The sequence below is a fragment of the Canis lupus genome, chromosome 8, assembly GCF_003254725.2.
Source record: "Canis lupus dingo isolate Sandy chromosome 8, ASM325472v2, whole genome shotgun sequence".
Classification (NCBI taxonomy): Eukaryota; Metazoa; Chordata; class Mammalia; order Carnivora; family Canidae; genus Canis; species Canis lupus.
In genome coordinates, this window is record NC_064250.1 from 34439944 (window position 1) to 34466623 (window position 26680).

The following is a 26680-nucleotide window of genomic DNA, read 5'->3' on the forward strand; positions in this document are numbered from 1 at the left end:
TATTGCTTTGTATTTCTCACTTTATCTGTCAGTGTTTGTCTTGTATATAGGTGTTATGATGTTTAGAACACATATATTTATAATGTTCTATTATCCTAGGTGAATTGAACCCTTTTATCATTATATAATGACCTTCTTGTCACTTGTAACAGTTTTTACATCTACTTTGTCTAAGTATAACTGCCCCTGTTCTCTTTTAGTTATCATTTACATGGCTGATAACTTGAATTACACACCAAAACTTTACTTTTACTTCTCCCCCCAACACACTTTGTTATTGATGTCACAATTTAATTTTTTTTTATTTTTTTTTATGATAGTCACAAAGAGAGAGAGAGAGGCAGAGACACAGGCAGAGGGAGAAGCAGGCTCCATGCACCAGGAGCCCGACGTGGGACTCGGTCCTGGGTCTCCAGGATCGCGCCCTGGGCCAAAGGCAGGTGCTAAACCGCTGCGCCACCCAGGGATCCCACAATTTAATTTTTTTATATTGTATATCCATTAACACATTTTTATAATTATAGTTATTAATGCTTTTGTCTTTTAACTTTATATTGGAATTAAAACTGATTTACCCATCATCATTACAATTTACATTATCTTGTATTTGTCTTATATTTACCTTTACTAGAAAGTTTTGAACTTTTGCATGCTTTCATATTGCTGTTTAGCATTCTTTCATTTCAACTTGAAGAACTCTCTTCAGCATTTCTTATAAGGTAGATTTAATGGTGATAAACTCCCTTAGCTTTTGTCTGAGAAATTTTTTATTTCTCATTTTTAAGGGACAGTTTTGCCAGTTATAGCACTCTTGGTTGGCAGTTATTTTTCTTTTAGCACTTTGTATATACCACCCCATTCTCTTCTGGCCTGCAAAGTTTCTGCTGAGAAAACTACTGATGGCCTCATGGGGGTTCCCTTATATGTGATAAATTGCTATTCTCTTGATCTTTCCAAGCTTCTCTCTTTGAGGGTAGATTTTAGGTCTTCTCACCACCCACACAAAAATTATGCACCTAATCAGTATGACTTTTTCTAAATTCAAAGGGACAAGATAAATTAGAATGTACTTTTCTTCGGATAGAGCCCTGCCCTTCAATCTCTCTTGCCCATCTTTCCAAACAGCATTCATCAACTTCTTTCACTCATTTCTAAGGTATATGTCAGTATAATGTCTTTATTAAATAACTGCCTCACAAAATTTTAAAAATATTCTATTTGATTTTTGAAAATTTGATTATAATGTCTCTAGGTTTGGATTTTTTTGAATTTGTCATATTTAGATTTTGCAGGGCTTCCTGGATATGGATGGCCATTTCCTTCCCAACATGTGGGAAGTTTTCAGCCATTACTTCTTTGAATAAGATTTCTGACCCTTTTCTCTCTCTTCCTTCTGGAACTCTTATAATGCATATATTGATCTATTTTATGAGGTTCCATGTGTTCCTTAAGATTTCTTCAGTATTTTTCATTCTTTTTTCTCTTTATTGTTCTGATTGGATAATTTCCAATGACTGGTCTTCAAATTTTCTGACCCTTTCTTCTTCCTGATTTAGTGTGTTATTGAACTTCTCTAGCAAATTCTTCATTTTAGTTATTATATTCTTTAGCTCCATGATTCCTGTTTGGTATTTTTTAAGTAATATTGCTTATCTCTGTTAGAGTTGCCACTTTATTCATGTATTGCTCTTCTGATCTGGTAATCCATCTTTATAAAAATTATTTTTAATTTTCTATTGAGTAAATCTTATATCTCCATTTCATTAGAGTCAATTTCTACAGATTTATCTGGTAATTTTGTTTGGTACATATTTCCTTATTTCTTTATTTTCCTTGACTCTTCATGTTGGTTTCTGTGCATTAGACACAATAGCCATCTCTCTCAGTCTTCACAGACTCTATGAGGGTATCCTAAGTATTCATAACACCATGCCAAAGCTGCTGCTGCTTCCTACCCAGGTTAAAAGGCCTAAAAACAGGGTAGATATTGTCAGGCTAGATCCCTCACTCAAATATTTATACCAAAATATGGAGTCCTTGGTTTATTCTCTAGCACAATAATGGTCAGTGATTAATTCATATTTTAAGACTTTTACACCTGAGTGGACATTTTGAGTCTACCTAAATGATTTCTCCCCACTTCACAATTCCATTTGGAAACTTAACTAGTTCCTGCTCCCCATTATTGACATGTTTGTCCAGTGTCCAACACCAAGAAACTGTCCTTGTAATGAACAGACTCTGAGCATTATAAACTTTCAGAGTTTCTCTTATCTCCTAAACTTCTCAGCTCAATCTTATGCCATCATCACTCTTTCTTCCCATAATGCAGCTCCCTTCTCTAATCATCAAATGTTATATTCTCAATCTCAACTCTTGCCCTACTGGTCTCTTTTCAATTCTCCATTTTCTAGGCACTATCAAATCTTGTGCCTTTACCCCCAACCTCCTAACATGTTAGACCTACTGGAGTCATCTTCAGCCATCCAGACATAGGTCATTTTCACTTTCTTATTGATGTCAACACTGATTCTCTTCAGCCATAGCCTAAGCTTATCCCTCTGTGATCCCAAAAGACTTTGATCCTAACCGTGGTACTCATTTATCTATATAAATGACAGATAGACACCAAAAGACATAAATCAGTGCCCTGTACCTAGCAGTTCTTCAGATATAAATGGTAAATTTATTTGTTTTTTCTCATGTATTTAGAAGATGACCTAGGAACATTACTGTGTTTGAGTGAACTATGTTCAGCACTTAACCTGCTAAGTGGCTTGGGCAAATTATCATAGATTTATTGCTTCATCTGTAAAATGGTATTATTTACCTACTTCAGAGATTATTGTGAAAATGAGATAAAATGATGAATGCAAAGTATTTAACATATTAGTGCTCAAAACATTTTCATTATTCAAAACATTTACCAGAGTGACTGGCACACAATAGGCACTCATATTTTATTTATATCTAAAATTAGTCAATGTTTAATTACCATTTAAGACAGTGACTATATTTTCATATTCCTCACAATGATTAGAGCAGCCACTTATACCAGTTAGGTCTTCAATTAATTTTATTTAAGTATATTAATCAGAAAATATCTTTGTCACCTTGGGGTATGGAAGAATTTCTAAAACAAGTTGAAAAAATGGTGATAATAAGAGAAAAAGATGAACTATATTAAGAGCTTCTGTTTATCAAAAGTTACCCTAACGAGTAAAAATAAGCCACAAACTGGATGTGATATCCTCAATAAATATAACTGAAAATGGATTAACATTCAGAATTTACTAAAAAAGAAAATACTCCTACAAATTACTAAGTATAATATAGATAACCCAGTATTAAAAAATGGAATTTTTTTTAAAACTCTTCAAAATTCATGAAGAGGCAATTCACAAAGAAAAAGCCAAGAATAGGGATCCCTGGGTGGCGCAGCGGTTTGGCGCCTGCCTTTGGCCCAGGGCACGATCCTGGAGACCCAGGATCGAATCCCACATCGGGCTCCCGGGGCATGGAGCCTGCTTCTCCCTCTGCCTGTGTCTCTGCCTCTCTCTCTCTCTCTGTGACTATCATAAATAAATAAAAATTAAAAAAAAAAAAAAGAAAAAGCCAAGAATGGCCAGAAACATAACCTACTTAACTCAATGGTAATCAGGAATAAGTGAAGTAAAACTACAATGAGATAGTATTTTATACCCATTATATGGATATAAAATTTTTTAAATCTGACAATATTAAAGTGAAAATATGGAAAAATGGAAACTCAAATGTACTTCTAGAAATTGAGTAACTACTTTAAAAAATAACTTGGTACTATACAATAGCAAAATGAATGGATATAGCTGTTCCCTCTGGGGAGCCAGGAGGATAGGCTTGGGGAGGTACAAACAGATAGCTTCAATTATATTGTCATTGGTTCTACACCACAAGTCATGTAGTGAGATCATGGATGTTTATTACTTTTTTAAACTTATGTGATTGTATAAATTGTTTTGAATATATCAAATACTACATAATGAGAGATTTTGAAAATGAAAGATTTGGGGAGGATAGTTGAGATTTTGTATTTTTATTTTTTATAATCCAAAATAAAATAAGAATTACAAAATTTCACTCATGATCAAAAACATCTTTGTTTTTGTGTCTCTGCCTCTCTGTGTGTGTGTGTGTGTGTGTGTGACTATCATAAATAAATTAAAAAAAAAAAAACATCTTTGTCTTCCTTGATGCCATCATAGCACTTAGACATTTAACTCAATTATGGCTTATTGCAACTTGTAATTGTCTATTTATATGTTTAAATCTTCCCTACTCCAATGTGTGTTCTTTATAAACAGGAGCCGAGTTTTAGTCATGATCAGCACACATCACTTAAGACTTTCACATGGTTAAGAAAGTCTCAAGAAATACTGATTACTAGGTTAGTTGGGTGACTAGTTTTTTTTTATTTTTTTAAATTTATTTATGATAGTCATACAGAGAGAGAGAGAGGCAGAGACACAGGCAGAGGGAGAAGCAGGCTCCATGCACCAAGAGCCCAATGTGGGATTCGATCCCGGGTCTCCAGGATCGCGCCCTGGGCCAAAGGCAGGCGCCAAACCGCTGCGCCACCCAGGGATCCCCTGGTGACTAGTTGATTGAAAAAAAATCAACTAGTTCAAAGTTTCCCTCACCCCAGCTATTTTATATTGGGATCAAATTGAATCCTGTTGGCCAAGTAGATTGTCCAAGTTGACACAAATAGATTGTGGTAGAACACACATCAATGTTCTGCTTCTTGTCTTTGTCCTTATTATGTAGAATACGGATTCTTCTATGTAAGTTTGAGATATATGCATGCATGCAAAGTAGGGTGGTGTACCTATATTCTTTGGGCTAACTTTTTAAAAAATATGTTGATAGTAAGAATAATTCTTAATATGATGATGTTAATTTGAGGCAGTGATGAGCCACGAACATTGGTAATTTCCCAAAACATATAGCCTAGAGGTTTGTTTGTTCCTTTAAATAATTTATAAACTCGAAAAGCCTTTATAAAAATAATCCTTCCTACCAAATACTTTTTTTTGATATGTTACTGTTGAATTTTAGATATGTACGTCAATATTTAATGTCTGGGGATTTTTATATAGTATATTTATATATCTCCTTATAAAATATATTTATTCTAAAGTGAAAATGGACCTATCTATTGGAAAAGACACTCATTACATGTTGCATAGGATTTATCTTCTATACTGGTATTTTTATTACACATGAATTTTAGGTACCTGTGTGAGCAAGTGCTGACATGCTTTAAAAGGATTTCCTCTGTTCCATTTTCCCATAATTAGTGTACTGTATGGCCTCAACAAAGGAGAAAGTTGGACAGAAAGGAATTATTTTAGATTCTTTCATGGATTGTCAGATGATTGGAGTTTGCAAAATAGTTTTGGCTTCTACCCTAACTCCTATAAATAAATGCTGTATTTCTGGTTATACCTATCTTGTTAATTCTCTGGCTATGAATCTAATAGAATTCCAAGATTTCAATTGACTTACCTAATACATAGTCACCAAACCCAATGGTAGTTAAGGAGATAAATGCAAAATACAGTTCTTCCTTATAAGTCCAGCCCTTTGTATGCATGAAAAGTAACGATAGTAGCAGAATGAAAATGACAAGTCCAGTTACCAAGGAAAAAAAAGTGTGTAAATTTTAATTTTTCTCTTAAAAAAGAAGAAAAATAAGAAAAGAAAGAAGGAAGGAAGAGTGAGAGGGACAAGGAGAGGAGGGGAAGTGAGGGAGGAAGAAAAGAGGAAGGAAGGAGAAAGAAAGGAAGGGAAGAATGAAGCAAAGAAGGAGAAAGGGAGTAGGGAGCAAAGGAAAGGAGGGTGAGAAATGTTAAAAGCAACCCAACATTAGTCAGACAACTATTGAGGACTAAATCACCATTTGCACCTTACAGATCCTTTCCTTGCTTGGTGTATTCTACTGTACTCTGATTCACAGACTTCCTTTGCATCTAGGAGTGTTTCCCAGCTCAGTCAATTGAATCATCTTCCTTGTAAATCTCTGTTACTTATCCTTTAATTCAGTTTTATCTCTTCATGCATTTTGTTGCACTTCACATTGTCTTCATGTAAAACAATCCCTTCCTTCCTGCCCTCCCTATGTCTCAGACTATAATATTATTTTGCCTTGTGACTGGCTCCCTCCCTCCTCCAGCTCTGGGTCCCATTGGCTGTGCAAAAAGATAGGATGAGCAATCACTATTTGGACATTAACTTTTTGAGGTAAAGAAACTGATCATATTTTGTTAAGAGATTTCCCACCACCTCAAATTATAAGCCAAAGTAAATGAATTTTCCAATCTGAAAATTGGATATTTCCATTTACAATTCTGTATCATATTAATTAATTAAATTCTTATGATATAATTCAAATTCATCCAGTAAGTACTTATTGTTTTCTATTAGTATTATGAGAGATACTCAAGATACAAAGTAAAACAAAGACAGTTTGTCCACACAGAGATTATAGTTTTGTGGGAGAAAGGGAGAAGAGACAGATAAGTAAACTAACATTAGAAATAACATGTTTTAGGGATCCCTGGGTGGCGCAGCAGTTTGGCGCCTGCCTTTGACCCAGAGCGTGATCCTGGAGACCCGGGATCAAATCCCATGTCGGGCTCCCGGTGCATGGAGCCTGCTTCTCCCTCTGCCTGTCTCTGCTTCTCTCTCTCTCTCTCTCTCTCTGTGTGTGTGACTATCATAAATAAATTTAAAAATTTTAAAAAAAGAAATAACATGTTTTAAACTTTTACTCTTAGAGTACCTCATATAGGACAGACACTGCTAAAGGCTATACATATTTTTTGATTTAGTATTGTAAAGGAATGTCTTGTCAACATTGTCTTAAATTTTAGTGTTTATATAATATGCTTATTGCAATGATCACATTGCATTGTAAGATTTACAGTACTTTCTAAATTTGTTGGAATATGGAGCTGTTGTAATAAAATTCTTCTATGTCTTTTTTCTCTGAACTTTGAAAACAGAGAGTCATTATTCAACTTTAGAATTAATCAGGCCTATATAATGAACCCATAGAAAAGGGCAGAATTAGAGGAAAGTGAAAGAAATAGCAAACTTTTAGTATACATTTGAGACTGCTAAGGAGCCTTGAGAACAAGAAGAGGTTAATAGTCAAAATTTCACTTTCTGGGGCACTCAGATGGCTCAGCAGTTGAGTGTCTGCCTTTGGCTCAGTTTGTGATCCCAGGGTCCTGGGATCAAGTCCTGCATCAGGCTCCCAGCAGGGAGCCTGCTTCTCCCTCTGCCTATGTCTCTGCCTCTCTCTCTCTCTGTCTCTCATGAATAAATAAATCTTTCTTAAAATTTCTCATTTTCTAAGGTAACTACTGTTAATAGCTCCTTTTATTTAACTTTGTATAATAGTAGCAAACTCAGAGTATGCTATGTCACTGATAAAATGGTATTTGGGTCATGCTATTATATGATGCACTTGAGTTACTCCATCTGATGAGTTTCTTTAGACATATCTCTAAGCATATAAATAAAGTACATCCTTGGCCTCACATAGGCTCTGGAAGGCAACATCTAAGATACCTTGAGTTTCTGAAACAACCAAATTTTGATACCAGACATAATTACAAGTGTCTGTAACATTCCCCCATTTTCATGGGGAAAAAAATGGATAAAATCTGTGCAGGTGCTATATGATCTCCTTGCTTGAAGGGGAAAGAAATTTCTCTGGTTGAATTATTTCACAGAGAATTTTTGGTCCCTAAGGAATGCTCAAAGCTCTTGCCTTTCTTCTATTCATCCCCAAGAAAGAATTGCTAGTAGGAATGGGTCAAGAATAAGAGTATTCACTGACCACTACTGTAGACTAATTAGCCAAATAATCTCCCAGGAGTTTCTTTCTCTGGACTTCCCTTCCTTGGGACTAGGGAAGTAACACCTAGCTAGGACCCACTCTTACTCAGCACTGCTCTGTTTTGAGAAGACCTGGAGCAGCTGGCTTAGAGCAGGGCTGTTTAGACATCAAGCAGACCTTTTAATTATCACTCTCAAGCCAGTGGGTATGAGTCCAGAGAAGAAGGGAAAGGAGCATCCTGCCTCACTTGTCCACTTCAACTAGATTAGTTATGACTTAAAGGGTTGTTGCTAAGGTGCAGCCTGGGTCCCAGGAATACCTGAAACAGACCCTCCTGGCAATAAGAGCGAGCATTTTCCTATCCTTGTCCTCTCTATCTACCTCTTTCTGGGACACCTATAGCACCAGGAATGGACTATCCACCCACATCATCTCTCTTTCTATCGCATTTTGCCCAACTTAACACAAATAGCCTACCAGTTTTCCCAACAGCTCTTCCAATAATATACTTTTGTAATCTATAGCCTTAAATAATTTCTTGCCCTTACCAGAATTGAGGGAAGGATTATGGGGCAAGAGAGCTCAGAACCTATAATTAGAAGAACTGAATGCAAGATGATAACCTCCTGGAGGAAATCTACATATTAGGTTTTACTGTACTTAGCTCATAAAGTGATTCAGGATATCAAAGAAAGAAAACCATGGTTGTAAATAAATGCATATAAATCTACATACATACTTTAATCATATAGTATTCTACAAGTGTTCTTTGATGTAATACTTCTGTTTTCTGAAGAAGAAAAATAAAGCACTGTAGTTATTTTGGTAGGAATACCCTTTTCTTGATCTAGGAATTCCATAAAAATAGGGCCAGGGGAAGCATACCGAATACATACACACACACATGTACGTACATATATATGCAGATTCCTTTAGTATATATTTAACTTTTTAGTTAGATAATTTTTAGTATATATTTGACAGGAATTTATTAAATGTGTGTATTTTTTCAATGTAAGGTTATGAATCTAAGCACATATAAGAAAACCAAAAAAAAAAAAAATTAGTAAAGTTTACCTCTTTCATTCCCATATTCTGAAGATATTTCCTAAGTCTGGAAAATTGTTGTGATATTCCACTATTCACAAATTTCAGGAATGTAATAGAGGATTCTCCAATAAAGCATAGAAGACACAAAATATCTGACCCATAGGATTTATGGGAGCAATTGACCCCCAGCATTATGGTTGATAAAAGACAAATTTATCATCTGCCCAATACTACTCTTCCTTGAAACATGTACTTTTTGATGTTTTGTTTTTAATGTGTTGTTGTGACATATAACTTTTAAAAATATTATCCAGTCATTTTACATCCAGGAATTTCTCCTAATAAAATGATCAGAAAAGTATATAAGAATATCATTAAAGCATTATTTGAGTGAATAATTGGAACTAACATAAATAACTAACATTAGAAGGGATATGCTGAGTAAAATGGCCCAATAAAATACTTAGCAGTTTTTAAGAATTACATTGTGGAGGTATATTCAATGAGATGGGAAATTAATCATATATTGCTGGAAAAAAAAATTTTTTTGTGGATTCTGCCATAACTCTTTATAACACCTATTTATAGGATAACAAAAAGAAAAATGGAGAGATTTGCTATTTGCATATAGTCGAGATTGAGTAAGTCAATCTTGCCCCTGAATCTAATTTTAACCTATACATGTTGATATTTGGGTGCCTCATGTAAAGCACAAGATTTAACAAAATTTGGGGGATCCCTGGGTGGCTCAGCACTTTGGCACCTGCCTTTGGCCCAGGGCGTGATCTTGGAGTCCCGGGATTGAGTCCCACATCAGGTTTCCTGCATGGAGCCTGCTTCTCCCTCTGCCTGTGTCTCTGCCTCTCTCTCTCTCTCTGTCTCTGTCTCTCTCTCTCTCTGTCTCTCATGAATAAACAAATAAAATCTCAAAAAAAAAAAAAGATTTAACAAAATTTCATTTTACAAAATTGTGGATTTGGGGTTGTTTTGTGAAACATGTGCACACACACACACACACACACAGTTGACAATTTTATCCCTACTATGCCCATGGTTCTTAAAATTTCCATTTTTATTTTCAGTGATATAAAAGAATAGAAATGCAGTATAACACACACACATACACACACACACACACACACACACACACAGGCGGGGGGGGGGGGGGCGGTAAGAATGCCTTACCAAAGTTTCACAATTTTTTGTAGAGTTCTCACAAAAGCTCCCTTGGTTGCCCATGGTGATATTTTAAACACCCAAGCAATGCTAAAGTCATTTGCAATGTGAGGCTTTCATGCCCATTTAAAGTCATTCTTGAACTCATATAAATTCATGATTTGCCTTAACTCACATTTGTTTAAAAGAATGTGCTTCAAGAATAGAGGCAAAGTAGGCTTATTGACTATTTACAGAACTACAAAGTGAGGACTGCCTCCATTTTTCAGGCCAGCTGGTACTTTGATTCTGTCTCAACAAGATGAAAATATCAGAATATCAAATGATAGAGTTTCCATCTCTAGATAGATAAACTACCTTAAGAGTGGTTTCACCTCTCTTAACTCCCTGTTACACAGAACCAATAAATGCAGTTGGACTGCCTGAAGTTAAAATTATTCATCTATTGTGGCCCAGAACTGGAGTGGCTTAGGAATCAGATGACAAAATTCATGACCACTGTTACAAACAGTCTATGATGGTCCGTACGTGAGTTGTGTCTTTCTACAATGTCAGCTTCATTCAGTCATAAAGCAAGTGTTGATGTAATAGTAAAGCAGGTTCAGGATTCCAAATCCAACGACATTTCACTCCACATTTAACTTAGCTTCCTGTGCATCACACATAGCAAAGCATAATACAAGGTCACAACAAACAAGATACAACAAGGGGTAAGAAATTTTTGAACCAAAAGCAGAGTCAGTGCAGGAGTGAATGGGTGAGATGAGGAATCGGTCCAACCTGGGTCAGCTCTTTGAACAGGCTGCTTATTATGTTCAAGCCCTAGAGGATCTCTGTCATGTCCAGAGATCAGTCAGACAGAGCCGTAGTCGGCAGTTGCCTTTCTGATGCAGTTAGACATGGAAGGGTCAGCGTCTGGAGAGTCTGACAGTTTGCTGCAAAAGTTATCCCTTTTGAAAGCTGCTTAATCAGTCTTGGGCCTTTGCAGGCCTCTTCTAATTCTGCTGGTTTTCAGTCCTGGGTATCAGCAGCCTGTGCTGGTTTCAGCAATAACTAATCTTAGCAGCAGTGCCTTTGGCTGCTTATGGCCCTTTTTGGCATGAGTGATTCCATCTTGCCTCTACGTCCACCAATCACCTGGACTTCTGTGAACACTACCAAGCCACAGGCCAAAGGAGGTGATCATTCAGACCCCTGTTGTTATTATCCTCAGGGCTGAAACCATGGGTCATGATGACTTCCAATCCCAACAGTTGGACCTCATGTGGGCCCCTAAAAGTCCAAGATTCTCTCAATTGTTTTATTGAAATATAATAAGCAAGTGAGAATGGTTTTTAAACAGATATTGTTCAACAGAATTTGCAGGCATCACATTCTCCATACGTGTGAATATGTATCCTATTTTTAGTGAAGGAAATATATCTGAGCATGCCAAACTGAGAATAACAGTCACAACCTATTAACCATCTTTGTCTCAAGAGAAGAAAATTTCCACAGCAGTGCCAGAGGCCTCTGGCAGTCTAAACTGGTATTTCCCAGGAATCTCCTGAGGGTCTTTGGTAATGGCTCTCTTAAGTTACGTTGATTCTTTTTCTAAAACCCAATCACTCTTAGTTGAAATTAAAATATCATAGAATTGTCTAAAATTCAGCAGAAACCTATGGTAACTTTTTGTATTAAAATCACAAAATTCTCTAGCCAAGTTCTAGCTGAATTCCAGAGAAACTTGTAGACATCTTGGTTCTTCAGGAGTTCCGGAAAGTCTGACCAGTCCTTGCTTTGTTACTTATCTCACTAGTATGTTGGAAGACTAAATGGAAATTCCATTGCCAAGACCACCCACTAAAGAGAAAAGGCACATCGAATCTGTTGTGGAAGACAAAAATGATCTAAAAGCACAAATAAAGGGAAAACTGCATGTATTGGTGAAATGTCATCTTAAAAATAAAAGCAGGTTCTGAATTTGCAGGTTGAAGGGGTTGTGACTTATGTAGACAAAGTTCCATGCTATACTAATTTAAATACTTGGCATTCTAATTTAAAAAATAAAACTAAATTAAACTAAAAATAGTCTTTCTCTGATTAACCTATTTCACTTCGCAAATGACCTATTTTATTTCACTTCACTCTAGTTCCACACCCATTGTTGATGGCTGAGTAATATTCCATTGTGTATATATATATATATATATATATGCATATATATTATGTATCAATATATATATTACGTCTTTTTTACCCATTCATCTGTCAATGGACATCTGAGCTCTTTTCATAGTTGGCTATTGTGGACATTGCTGCTATAAACATTGGGGTGCTGGTGCCCCTTCAGATCACTACATTTGTATCTTTGGGGTAAATACTCAGTTGTGCAATTGCTGGATTGTAGGATAGCTCTATTTTTAACTTTCTGGAGAACCTCCATACTGTTTTCCAGAGTGGCTGTATCAGCTTACATTCCCACCAATTGTTCCTATTTTTAATCATATTCTAATTTCTAATTGGATGCTGGCCATTGTATATGAAAATTTGTAAAGACTCTGGATGTTGTTTTCTTCCTTAAAAAAAGAGGGCTTGGGGTTTTAGTTGGCAGTCAGATGGAATACCAGCAGATCACTTTAATCCTGGTGAGAGTTAATTTTATCCTTTGTTAGAGCTTGCTGTATTTTCAGTTTTACTTCTAGGATGCGGTGTTTCTGGGATCTCAACAGAGAACTCAGGGTATTTACAAATCCCCTCTAACCTGGTGAGGCTTGAACTCTAATTTCCATCTCCTCAGCAACTGATGGCTGCTAAAGTCTCTACTCTTTAGAATCACAGATGCTGCTTTCATTTGTTTTTCTGAGGTCTCACTCTACACGTGGATGACTAAGGAGTCAGACAACAGCCCGAGAGGAATTCATGGCAGATTTGGCATTTATGGGTTCTCACTTTGAGGATTCCTCCTCTCTGGGATTTTCTTTTCAAATTGCAACCAGTGTTAGAACTCCACGTTCTGACTTGTTACTCCAACTTCGTAAAGCTTCAGCTTTATGCTAGGACTTCAGTGCTTCTCACCAAGTTAACTGGAAAGTCACTCACAGACCAAAAGATGAGGAAATGTGGAACTTGGCTCATGTGCTTGCTTTAAATGGTCCTTCCCTTTATGGATCCTACCTTCTTTGCTTATACTCCTGTGCGTTTTCAGTTGTTTTGTTTTTTGTTTGTTTGTTTTGCCTTATAATTGTTGTCAATGGAAGTGTTAGTCCAATGCTAGTTACCTCTTCCCTGACTCTCAGTATCTTTCAGAGTTCCTATGCCCTTGCTGCATCTGCTCTGTAATTATTCCTCTTGCCTGTACCTATCTTATCCCTTTGCCTTCTCTTACTGTTTCCCATCACTGGAAGGGCTTATCTCTTTTCCCTCTCTCTTCAGATGACACTAAACTATTGCTATTATTTATGCAAGTTTAGGTAAAACACACAGGAAGGCATTCTGTAAAATCTTCTATCTATAGTTGTCTTTTTTAAAAAAAGATTTTATTTATTCATGAGAGACATAGAGAGAGAGAGAGAGGCAGAGACCTAGGCAGAGGGAGAAGCAGGCTCCATGCAGGGAGCCCAATGTGGAGACTTAATCCCAGGACCCCAGGATTATGCCCCAAGCCGAAGGCAGGCACTTAACTGCTGAGCCACCGAGCCGTCCCTATCTATAGCTGTCTTTCACCCAACTGGCAAATTTATAACTCTCAAAACAAAATCTCTTTATCTCTTACCTGCAAAAAGATTTCAAGTTCTTCTGGAGTTATGTCGGCATGTACTCATTAAAGCTTCTCTGGCCTCTGAAAAAGCAATCTTTCAACTCCTCCTGAATGTCTGTTTCCAAAGCTTGAAATATCTTCACTCCCATCAAGTGGTAGCCCACAAAAGCAATCAATTGTACGTATCTATAGACTGGAAAGCAACCATCCCTGTTAGATAAGTAAAGAAACGTGGAACAAGAGGCATAGGAGGCTAGATGGCTTGTCTCCTCCCCAAAACTAAAAACAAATAAGAAAGGTCTCTTCCCCATAAACAAACAAACAAACAAAAATCTTATATTTAAACAAATACACAGAAGTAAACAATCCCAAAATATTCACACAAGACAAAATGAAATTTGAACTCCAATTATATCCTGACAAAAAGTATCCCAGTCTGTGAAAATATAGGAGTGGTGGAATTTGTTTCTGGGGAATGTCAGTCAACTTAAGAGTAGAAGAGGGAACTTTGTTCAAATACCACTGTTTAATCACTCATATGCTGCATTTAAAGGCAGATGAATCCAGGATAGCTTATTTTTGGTAAATATTTCTATAAGTTCAAAAACATGCGTTATTAGTTTGCCCAATCCAGATGAATTTGGATGGATTTTCTACCCTGAGGTCTTTTTCTAATCCTCATTTCTTATTCTTCTCCATGCTGCTCAGCATGAAGGAATAAAAACTATCTATTGAGTAGAAAAACAGCCATTATCTTGATGAGACCTGATTCTAATATGAGACCTAACAATAGAGCCAAATGATTGTCCTGATTCTCAGAGGAATTCTTCAGAGATAGCCTTGATTTTTATGCAGCTATTCCCATCAGATCAAACCAACTGCTTCCATCAGAAACTGAATGAGATTTTTAAAAAATGAAAAGAAATTGAATCAGATCTCTATACTACAAGCCCTTGGCACTGTGGAATAACTTTCTCATTATTTGATTTACAAGGTAAGAAAAATGTATTTTGGAAGTACCATAGAATAATTAGAAACATTTTCTCAAATATATATATATATATATTCAAATCAATATACCAGTTGGAATATATACTTTGAAATACCAAATGCACTAATATAGAAATGATAGATACTCTTCAAAAGACCATAAGTTTAATCTCCCTATTTGCAGATATTTCAACTTACATTAAAATAATAAAAGTGGTAACATGTTTTTCTAGGTTCATGGTATATTATTTGCTAGTCTATGTCCAAAGAATAGTATTAGACTTCAAGAAGAAAAGAGACTCAAGTAAAATAGGATTTATCAGATCCAATTTTATTTTTATTGTACTCTATGAATAAGGAAAAAAGAAAAAATTCTTAGATTCATTGTAAGAGTATAAAAAAGGAACATGCACCCAGTGATTTGTCAAGAAACATTATGCTATTAGGAGAAAATAACCTGCTGGGAAGTCTTTACCCAAGACTAGACTGTAACTTACCAGGATAAGCTTCCACTCAAATAGAACATCTCTAAGCAGTCCTAGCTTTAAATAGATTCTTTTTCCTTATCTGCATGTTTCATGGTGTGCTTAGGCAATACTCCTTCAGCATCTGAGTGGTAATGTAGAACCCTTCTATGTGATCTCATATCAACACCACGATTATTTCCATGGGAATAGCTAATTCTACAGATGGTCCCCCTACCCTTGGTTACAATGGATTAATTTCCCATGGCTCCTGTAACAAATTACCACAATCTTAAGGGCTTAGAACACAAGTTTATGGTTATAATTCTGGAGGTCATAAATTCAAAATGGGTCTCACTGAGCTAAAGTGAAGGTGTCAGCAGGGCTATATTCTTTCTGGAGGCATTAAGGAGTTATCCATTTTCATGTATTCTCCAATTTATAGAGACTGTCTGCATTCCTTGGCTTGCGCCTCTTCATCTTCAATGTCAGCAGTGTCCATATTCAAATTTCCCTGACTCTGCCTCTCCTGCCTCCCTTTTTTACTTAAAATGACCCTTGTGAATATATTGTGCCCACTCTGATAATCCAGAGTAATCTCCCCACCTCAAGGTCAGTTTTTGGCAACCTTAATTCCTCCCTTGCCAAATAAAATAATATACATATTAAACAAAATAATACAATTAAAAATCTTGGCTCAACTTAAGGGCTCAATAAAATGTAACTATTTTTAGTACCATGTAAATGACTAACATAGAGACCAAATGTATGGCAGATGGCCACTAAATTCAAACGAAAACTATTAAGAAGTGCTAAGTGTTATAAATCATGGTAATTATTATGTTTGATATGGGTCCTGCATCACACTCATTTTAGTATTTCTCACAATTTTATAGTATATGTAGGTATGCAATATATGTCTGCTATATGGATTAGTCAGAATTCATTTGGTTAAAAGTAATATAAATTTCCTTAAACAAAATTTTCTTAGAGAAAAATGAGAAATTTATTAGCCCACATACCTGAAAAATGTAGCCATGGATGACCTCTGGAGCAGACATTATTGGTACTTGCCCAAGTACCTACCTCTCTGTAGTAAAAGTCTTATCTGATTTTGGGAGCAGGACCAGTCATTACAAAGGACAAGGCGGAAGTGTCAAAGGGCTAATATCTCTGAAAGCAGCCACAAAATAAATACCTGAGGAACTAGTGAAAAACTCCACCTTCCTAACCCCTCAGAGAGGACTCTGACAAATGTCCAATACTGCCTCCAAAACAAAGATCCTCAGTGGGATTGAGCCCCAGTTGGCCACAATATTAACATACTAGAAAATGCATCCTTTATGGTCTTCTTTCACTTCTCAGTCTCTTTTCCTCACCCCCTTACCAGCATTTCCTCATTCACCTCCCAAATAAATTGCTTGTTCTCAACTTGATAGCATTGCCCCGACATCTGGACAGCAACTGTAACCTCCCCCCGCCCCAGGTATTGCCTTTAGCTGGTACCTAATCAGGTCTTAGTAAGGCATTCTACCAAGTAAGGGTCAGAGTGATGAGGAATGAACTCTGAGGTTCTTGTAGATTCAGAATTGGAGGAGTGCAAGGATTTAGGATATCAACAAATGATGGAATTCATCCTAATGATTTCTAGGTTTTCTAATCTTCTTATTCTTTCTCAATTTTAGAGGAAGTCAGTAAACAATTTAATTGTAATGTCCTTCTTGAGACCAGTCTGTTGGGAATCATGGGAGTCACATGAAGAACATTAAAGAGGTGGGAGGGGAGGTCTTCTCCAAGAAGCTGACAAGTAGTTTATCTTCCTTGAAGCATGTTGAATTCTATAGCCAGGGCCATCACATACAGCCTGAAAGGTGTGCATGACCCAACTCCAAGGGCAGCATTTTCAGAGGCTAGCATAAATTGCAACCCTGAAGTTGTTCTGTGCCACATCTGCATCTATGTAGAGTCCCTTTCTGTAGCCATCTCTCAAATCCTGATAAGAGTTAAAGCTTGGGAAGGAGTGATTTCACCAGGAGCGTTGTTTTTTTGGTTTTGTTTAATCTTTGTTTTTTGTTTTGTTTTTTTTCAAAGCCAAGGACTTCTACTTTCCTTTTCTTTTCTTTCTTCTAAGTTTTTATTTGAATTCAAGTTAGTTAAAATATAGTGTAGTATTGGTTTCAAGTAGAATTTAGTGATTCATATTCACTTACATATAATACCCAGTGCTCATCCCAAGTGTGCTCCTTAATACCCATCATCCATTTAGCCCATCCCGCCTTCATTTCCCCTCCAGTAACCCTCAATTTGTTCTATATTTAAGAGCATCTTATGATTTGCCTCCCTCTCATTTTTATTTTATTTTTCCTTTCCTTCCCCTATGTTCACCTGTTTTGTTTCTTAAATTCCACGTATGAGTATAATCATGCTATTTGTCTTTCATTTCCTTATTGCACTTAGCATAATACACTCTAGTTCCATTCATGTTGTTGCAAATGGCAAGATGCCATTCTTTTTGATGGCTGAATAATATTCCCATATATTCCCATATCTTCTTTATCCATTCATGAGTTGATGGACACTTGGTTTCTTTCCATAGTTTGGCTATTGTTGATAATGCTGCTATAAACATGGGGATGCATGTACCTTTTGAGTCTGTACTTTTGTATCCTTTGGGTAAATACCTAGCAGTGAAATTGCTACATTGTAGGGTAGTTCTATTTTTAACTTTTTGAGGAGTACCCATATTATTTCCTAGAGTGACTGCATCAGTTTGCATTCTCACCAAAGTATAAGAGGTTTCCCCCTTTCTCCACATCCTCACCAACATCTGTCATTTCATGTGTTGTTAATTTTAGTAATTCTGATAGGGTTGAGATGGTACCTCATTCTGGTTTTGATTTGTATTTCTCTGAGGATGAGTGATGTTGAGCATCTTTTCATGTGTCTGTTGGTCATCTGGATGTCATCTTTGAAAGTGTCTATTCGTGTTTTCTGCCCATTTCTTAACTGGATTATTTGTTTTGGGGGTATTGAGTTTGATAGTTCTTTACAGAGTTTGGATACTAACTTTATCAGATATGTCATTTGCAAATATCTTCCTCCATTCTGTAGGCTGCCTTGTAGTTTTGTTGATCATTTCGTCACTGTGCAGAAGCTTTTATCTTGAAGTTGTAATAGTTTATTTTTGCTTTTGTTACCCTTGCCGCCAGCAACAGGTCTAATAAGAAGTTGCTGAGACCAAGATAGAAGAGGTTACTGCCTATGTTCTTCAGGGTTTTGATGGATTCCTGTCTTACATGTAGGTCTTTTATCCATTTTTGAATTTATTTGTATATGGTGTTAGAAAATGGTCCAATTTAATTCTTCTGCATGTCACTGTCCAGTTTTCCCAGTACCATTAGTTGAAGAGACAGCCTTTTTTCTTTCTTTTTTTTTAAGATTTTATTTATTCATGAGAGACAGAGAGACAGAGATTGAGAGAGAGAGAGAGAGAGAGAGGCAAAGACATAGGCAGAGGGAGAAGCAGGTTCTCTGTAGGAGCCCAATGTGGGACTCGATCCCTAGACCCTGAGACCAGGCCCTGAGTCAAAGGCAGACGCTCAACCACTGAGCCACCCAGGCGTCCCTAGACAGCCTTTTTTCAGGATATTCTTTCCTGCTTTGTTAAAGATTAGTTCCATAGAGTTGTAGGTCTATTTGTGGGTCTTCCATCCTGTTCCAGTGATTTATGAGTCTGTTTTTGTGCCAGTACCATCCTGTTTTTGATTATTACAGCTTTGTAATATAGCTTGAAGTCTGGAATTGTGACGCTTCTGCTTTGCTTTTGTTTTTCGACATTCCTTTAGCCATTCAATGTCTTTTCTCGTTCCATATAAATTTTAGAATTGTTTGTTCTAGCTCTATGAAAAATTCTGGTGTTATTTTAAAAGGGATTACATTGTTTGTGTAGATTGTTTGGGGTAGTATAGACTTTTTAACAATATTTGCTCTTCTAACCTATGAGCATGGAATGTTTTTCCATTTCTTCAAGTATTGTTCAATTTCCTTCATAAGTGTTCTAGTTTTCAGTATGCAGATCCTTTATCTTTTGGTTAGGTTTATTCCTAGGTATCTTATGGTTTTTGGTGCATTGCAGATGAGATTGATTCCTTAATTTCTGCTGCTTCATTATGTATATATAAATGCAACAGATGTCTGTATGTTGACTTTATATCCTGTGACTTTGCTGGATTCCCATATCAGTTGTAGCAATTTTTTGGTGAAGTCTATTGTTTTGATGTCATCTGCAATGAATGAAAGTTTGGCTTCTTCCTTGCTGATTTGGATGCCTTTTATTTCTTTTTGTTGGATTGCTAAGCCTAAGACTTTCAGTACTATGTTGAACAACAGTGGCAAGAGTAGGCATCCCTGTCATGTTCCTGACCTTTGGGGATAAGTTCTCAGTTTTTCCCCATTGAGATGATGTTAGTTGTGGGTCTTTTGTATATAGCCTTTATGATGTTAAAATATATTCCTTCTATCCTTACTTTCTTGAGGGTTTTTATCAAGAAAGGATGCTATGTGGGCACCTGGGTGGCTCAGTCAGTTAAGCATCTGCCTTTGGCTCAGGTCATGATCCCTGGGTCCTGGGATCAAGCCCCACATCAGGCTCCCTGTTGCCTGCTTCTCCCTCTCCCTCTGCCATTCCCCCTGCTTGTGCTCTCTCTGTCAAATAAATAAATAAAAGCTTTTTTTAAAAAAAAAAAAGAATGCTATATTTTGTCAAATGCTTTTTCTACATCTATTGAGAGGATCATCATATGGTTCTTATCCTTTATTTTATTAATGTGGTGTATCATGTTGATTGATTTATGAGTATTGAATGACCCCTGCAACCCAGGAATAAATCCCACTTGATCATTGTGAACAATTCTTTTAAAGTTCTATTGGAGGAGCACCTGTTTGGTTCAGTTGGTTAAGTGGATGACTTCTGCTCAGGTCATGATCTCAGGGTCCTGGGATCAAGCCTCACATCCAGCTCCCTGCTCAGCAGGGAACATGCTTCTCCCTTGCCCTTTGACCCATCCTCCTGCTCATTATCTCTCTCTCTCTCTCTCTCTCAAATAAATAAAATCATAAAATAAAATCACAAAAAAACAAAGTACTGTGGGATTTTATTTGCTAGTATCTTGTTGAGAATATTTGCATCCATGTTCATAAGGGATATTGGCCTATAATTCTCCTTTTTAGTGGGGTCTTTGTCTGGTTTTGGAATAAAGGTAATGCTGACCCTAGAGAATGAGTTTGAAAGTCTTCCTTCCATTTCCATTATTTGGAACAGTTTCAGAAGAATAGATATTAACACTTCTTTAAATGTTTGATAGAATTCCCCTGGAAAGCCATCCAGCCCTGGACTGTTGTTTGTTGGGAGGTTTTTGATTACTGATTCAGTTCTCTGTTGGTTACAAGTCTGTTCAAATTCTCTATTTCTTCTTGTTTCAGTTTTGGTAGTTTATGTTTCTAAGAATTTATCCATTTCTTTCAGATTGCCCAATTTGTTGGCATATAATTGCTCATAATATTGTCTTATAATTGTATTTATTCAGTGCTGGTTGTGATCTCTCCTCTTTCATTCGTGATTTTATTTATTTGGATTCTTTCTCTTTTCTTTTCAGTAAGTCTGGCTAGGGGTTTATCAATTTTGTTGATTCTTTCAAAGGAACAGCTCCTAGATTTGTTGATCTGTTCTACTGCATTTTTGAATTCTGTATCATTTATTTCTGCTCTAATCTTAAACAATAGGTTTCCCTTCTGCTGATTTGGGGCTTTATTTGATGTTCTTTTTCCAGCTTCACCAGTAGCATTATTCAATCAGTAATGATACTGAAAAATTGAAACAGCCTAATCAGTAAAGCATTGGTTAGTAAATAGAATCTTCAGCAGACTTTTAAAAATGTAGTCAATCTATATAAGACACAAGAAGTGTTGTAGATATGTAAAATAGAAGATGAATGGTAATAAAAGTTGTTCTGATTTTATATTTACTTTTGCATTTAAATGCATCAGTAAGCATGCTTGGGTGTTGACTCAAAGCCACTGTGTCTAACAAAATGACAGCAAGACAGAATTCTCATGGCCGCATCTCCTGATGCCAATCTTTAAAGTAAGAGTCCTTTAAACCCTCTAGTGTAAGCTTTCAGTAACAAGCTGTCTGTCATCTGTCTAACTCCAGTCCAGGATCATACGGCCCATGTTTATATAATCACTTCTGCTAGACACAGTCTTGGAAAAGATAAATATGATGGTTATGATGTAAATGCAAAATGTTGAGTGCCTCTTATCATGTGAAATGAGATAGAGCCAATTCTGCTGTGTGAAATAGGCTAGGAATTAGAATCACATTTGCACAATAACTAATGCAAGAATTTTTGAATTCTCCAAACCAATGTACCTGTGTGCCAGCCCTGACTCACCTTCTCAAGTGGACCTAGTGACTAGAAATAGTCCCTGAGCGAGGGACTTTGTCTACACATCGCAGAATCCTTGACAGAAGTCTCATTTTGATCGTCTGCCGGGTTTGAATTGGTGACATACACACACCCCAGTTGCACCCTGCTCCTGGCCAAGAAAACCTCAAGTTTAGTTTAAATCATCTGTCTGACTGTGTTTTTCTATTCCCTTGTGATGAACAGGTGTCCATCCATACTTCAGCATATTTGTTGTATAGTAATGAATCCTCAAAAATAAAAATTGGTATGCAATGATAATTTTGATTGTTCATTTTTAGGGATTAACTGAGATTCAATGGAGCAAATTAATGGGAATTCAATGAATTTCTTATTTTTACTGTCTGAGAAAATAACGAAGCCCTTGGGAAAAAATCTTAGCTGAGAAGTTGTAGGGAATCTCAGCTGAATCTAAAGGATTGGCTAAAGTGCTTAGGCACAAAAATGTGAAGCTGGCCCAGTCTGATGTCAAACAGCTGCTTTAAAGGTACAGTTAGAAGAATTGTCAATTTGTGCAAAATATGAAGGAAAGGTAGATTTTTAAATTTTGAAATGAAGAGAAAAAAGTCCCGTGTTTACATTAGTTTTAATATGCTTTTTAATAATTTATATTTTCAAATATGCATGTTAATGTTTGTTTGCTTTTAAAAATAAGTTCTTGAGCTTTCTAAAAGAACTCTAAACTTAGAACACTGAATTTTCAGGTTTAATGTAAACCATTTGGGTTTTTAAATGTTCTTTGAAAGTCTCTATGCTTCAAAAATTTCTGTTTGGAAAAGATACCTTCTAAGCAACCAATTAAAATACTTGAAAATATAAAGCTTCCGTTTATAAAAGGATTAAAAACAATTTTTTCAAACAGATGTTTGAACTGTGTTTTCATGAAAAATGAAATGATATACTTAACATTTCTCAGTTTCAAGATAAATCCCCAGTCAGTTCATCTAGGCTGTTATTATAAATTAAACTGTGCTTTAACTTGTACCTTGGTTTCTCAAAAAAAATTTATGCAAAAAATTAATTCCTATGCATTTCAGAACCGTACCAGGAAAAATACACTAAGGTATAATTCTTACACACATAAATTGGAATATAGGTTCAGCTATATCTAACAGGGGTCCAAAGTAGTAAAATAAGTTAGTTAAAAGTTTATTTTTCTGTAGCTCACCATACTGGAAGCAAATGGTGCCATGCTGGTTCAAGGCATCTGCTCCTTGATGTTACTCAAGGACCAGACTCCTAGGTTGTTGCACCATCTCTAAGATCTTCCATTTATTCTCATGGCCCATGATGGTTCACTATCTCATCCACAGTTGAAGCAAGGTAGGAAAAAAAAAGAGTAGGACATACCTCCTCCACTTTAAGGCACAATCCTGATTTGTACATAACACTACCATTTATATATCATTGACCAGAACTTAGTCTCATGGCCATATCTAGGTGCAAGGGAGGCAGAGATTTTGTGAAAATTCAAGATGTCTATTATAGAGGACTAAGAGAATAGGTATTGAGGACCGCTAATGAGCAGTTTCTCTCACAGACTGGCCCTTTTGCCACCCAAATATTAACTGACATGACTAATAAAAAAAAAAAAAACTGACATGACTTACCTTGCCTTTTCCTAAGGAGGAACTGCCAAAGTCCCATCCAGTTGTATTATCAAGTTCCAAGTCTAGGATCTGTTGGTGATGGGCACTTCTCTCCATTAGGGGACTCTTTTTGGTCTGATCAGCTACAGTATAAAAGAAAGCTCTTTTACCACCAACAGTGATAGATTTGGAACACAAAAGAGGAAATACACCACAGTCATTGTTTCCAGAGTAATAACCAAGTTCTTCCAGTCAGGGATAGTGAAGACCTCCTGTCCTGGTATTGAAGTGAGTCCCTAATTTAGTTCTAAGCAGCACTACGTACTGTCCATGACTCTTAGTGGTGGAAGGTAGTTCTTTGCCCTTTGGCTCTGTGGCCACATCCAAAGGCATTGAAGAGTAAATGTTTCTTGAGTGGTTTGTACAGTTGGCTAACTGTTGGAGCATGGTTACAAATCCAGAGGTTGCTTAGAGAGACTAATATATATGAAAATATGAAAGTATTTAATATTAATACTTCTAATTCCAATCATCTCTTCATCTTGTCCCATTTATTTTTGTACCACCTTTATCTCAGTAAGAGCCTATTTCTCCCACTTTCTGATTTGTCAATTACTTTTGACTTATAGAAATGCCAATAAAGACATAACCCCAAAAAAGGAGATTATAAGGAAAAGGTTGATTTCTTTAATGTTTAAAGTGTGCTTTTACACAGAGAAATCGCCAAAGGCTAGAACAGAAATTTACCCCCAAGAAAATAACAGGAAAAACCTGTTAGAGTAGGAAATGTTTTCAATAATAATAAGCAGAAATTTTAAGTTTAGCAAATTTCATTTGTTTTTGTTAGAGAATAATACTTATATTAAATATTTGACAATATAAAAAAAAGAAATTTGCCTCCAAAATTATGATGGCCAATGAATAGATGAACTAATCAAATCTATGTTATTGCACTATTCTGAGGAAAAAAAAAAAAAGATGTGTGATTACCATAGCAGTTGGCCACACAGTTAAGTCCTAAATAAATGCTATAATAATGATGATCATGATGATTATTCTGAAGAGTAATGTAAAAACAAAGCCATGATGTGCCATTTCTTACATTTTGAATTAGACAGTTTAAAAATATTATTTTTAATATAATGGCGACACATAATGTTGGTGACAGTATTAAGAAAGCAACTATTTTCATATACTTTCTGTGGAATATAAATTATTATTTTTTTGGAAAGCAACTTAAAAATATGGATCAAAAACTTTAAGGTTTTGCAAACTCTTACTTAGCAATTGCATTTTAAGGCAATTATCTTAAGTATAATCAAATAAATGTGACGGGATTTATGTACAAGAATCCTTGCCAGTCAAGAAAGAGAAAAAAAGAAAGACCCAGAAATAAACTAAATATCTATCTATAAAGAATTACCTAAATGAATTATGATGCATCCAGCCTGTTTTAATTTTCTTCAGACCCCCTGAATAGTTCAACTATTTTAAGCTCTTTTTATCACCAGATATTTAAAAAGAAAAATAATTCTAATTATTGGATATAAGAGCAAAATGAGAGCTATAACGATTTTCCAGTGACATGTCCCATCCGACCCCCAAACCATCTCACCCTTGTCCTGGTAAGACTTTCACTGGTCCAGATGTATTTCCCTTCAGAATAGATGTGTTTTACTCCTCTTGGCTCATAGATCATCTACATAAGTAAACAAGATTTCCAACTTAGAATGATCTAGAAGGAAAAGGTTGGGCAGGATTTTATTCAGGCAAAATAGAGGTAATACTGACTGCAACAGCCTCAGTGTGTCCAGAGCTCAGAGTATTTATAGTGTCTCTCCAGATTTCTGTCCACCACTTTTTTATCACTATTTTTTATCACTGTGTTTTGGGTTTTTTAAATCACTGTTCAAGGCTATTAATCAGAAGAGACAGAGGTAGCATCTCTTTTTGGTCTATATTTCACCTTAAGACTCAGAAAGAGAAGAGCAGGTCAAACTAACATTGGCTCAACTGTTTTATCTAACATAAGGAGACAAGTCTAATAAATTAGAATATTCTTCTGCCTGGGTCCTATTGACCTTCACAAAATTATCTTTTAATTCATGAGAATTCCTAGTCTCTTAGCTCTGAATATGAGTATGGTCCTGGTTGCTGTATTTTTACAAGAGGAAAACCATCTGTAGAAGGAAGTTCCCACTTGCAGACAGAATCCTGTTCACCATCATAACCCTAAACCTTAAGTTAGAACAACAGCACAATCAAAATATTAAAAATTATCACTATACCATAAAATGGAATCCTTCAAAGCATTGAAAGAAATGATGTAGATCTGTATTTGTTGATGTACAAATATATATCAGTTAAATGTTTAGGTTAAATTGCAAAAAACTATGTATGGTATTATACCATTTTTATGGAGAATTTCAAATGATATTTAAAAAAATATTAACAATATTTATCTAGAATATTCCTGAAGGTAATTATTTTTATTGTGATCCACATAGTCATAGTATTTTTAATCTGGTTGTTTTATTTTTATAATTGCTTATAATCTTAATCATTCTTGCCTTTTAATATACCATTTCATCTCATTTTATAGCACTTTATCTCAACATCTTGCCTGTATGTATTCTTAGCTAATTCTATTCCTTTATTTGGGGAAAAAAAAAGACAACTATTAGATCCCATTTTACCAACTTGGAGGTACAAAATAAGTCCATATCTCTTTTTAAAGTTTCAACTAAATGGTTCTACATCTTCCCAAAGAATTTCTTCCCAAATTCCCAAAGAATTTCTCCTCTTAGCAGAAAGACAGCTGTAGTGATAATACCATATGTCCCTGGAATGCTCTTTTTACTTTACAGCTAGAAGCCATCCTGTGGGTCAGGGCAAGTTCCCGTCTTCATCTTCTTCCTACCATATCCAACACATTATTCTTCTCTGACAACTACTTTGAGATCCTCTTTCTATTCTTGAGATGACTGTGTGTTAAGAGTTTTTTCCCCTCTTTTTTTTATTAGGTCATGATCAGAGCTATCCAGCCCACCCCAAAATTTCAATTACTTTGAATACCAGAAAGAAGGGAATGAGGTCTAGGTTTCCTCCTTCTACGAATGCTCTGGGAATTCTCAGGTAAATTACTTGTCCCCTTACTAGATACCTCAAGCTATTTGCCCATATATTTTCTTACAGAGAAAAGCATGTCAGCTTCTGCCTGGACAATGTCTTACTATATAATTAGGGTATTTTTATTCTAAAAATAATGTTTTCTCTTAATAAAGAATGTATGAAGTAAA

General features: G+C 35.9%; 1 long non-coding RNA gene across 15 annotated transcripts in view; it reads left to right on the plus strand.

Annotated features, from left to right (window-relative positions):
- LOC112657682 (uncharacterized) overlaps positions 1 to 26680 on the plus strand; it is a 176008-nt gene that overhangs the window by 141850 nt on the left and 7478 nt on the right. For 5 of the 15 annotated variants that reach the window (XR_007412688.1, XR_007412691.1, XR_004817843.2 and 2 more), the window contains 3 exons: positions 13879 to 14031; positions 14562 to 14847; positions 18517 to 19055. This is a non-coding gene — a long non-coding RNA (uncharacterized LOC112657682). Of the gene's footprint in view, positions 1 to 320; positions 441 to 13878; positions 14032 to 14561; positions 14848 to 18516; positions 19063 to 26404; positions 26517 to 26680 lie in introns of those variants that run through there. The other 10 variants (XR_007412692.1, XR_007412693.1, XR_007412685.1 and 7 more) reach the window with 8 other exon arrangements.